Here is a 308-nt window from a genome sequence, read left to right as displayed (position 1 = left end):
CTCCAAGAGCTTTCAGCCTACAGTGGAAAATTGCTAATTTCTCGTTCTGTTGTTGCTTGCAAGTGAATAGGAGGAATCGGTCATATGTTGTGTTCCTCGGGCGGGTAAAGGATATTGACAGTTCGTGAAAGAGTTGGAACGCAGATAGTGTGTTAATGTTGGAGTGGGGGAATTGTTGATGGTATATGCGTTGTCCTTCCGTTCCAATACACAAGTAGATGAGGCTCTTGACTTTTGTGTCAGCCTCGTCCCATGGGATGCCATCTACAAGGGGTCCTTTAAATTCGATTCCCTTGCACTCGTTCTCC

This window comes from Convolutriloba macropyga, chromosome 12 (assembly GCF_964194025.1).
Source record: "Convolutriloba macropyga chromosome 12, txConMacr16.3, whole genome shotgun sequence".
NCBI classification, from domain to species: Eukaryota; Metazoa; Xenacoelomorpha; order Acoela; family Convolutidae; genus Convolutriloba; species Convolutriloba macropyga.
Note: the sequence above shows the minus strand (reverse complement) of the source record.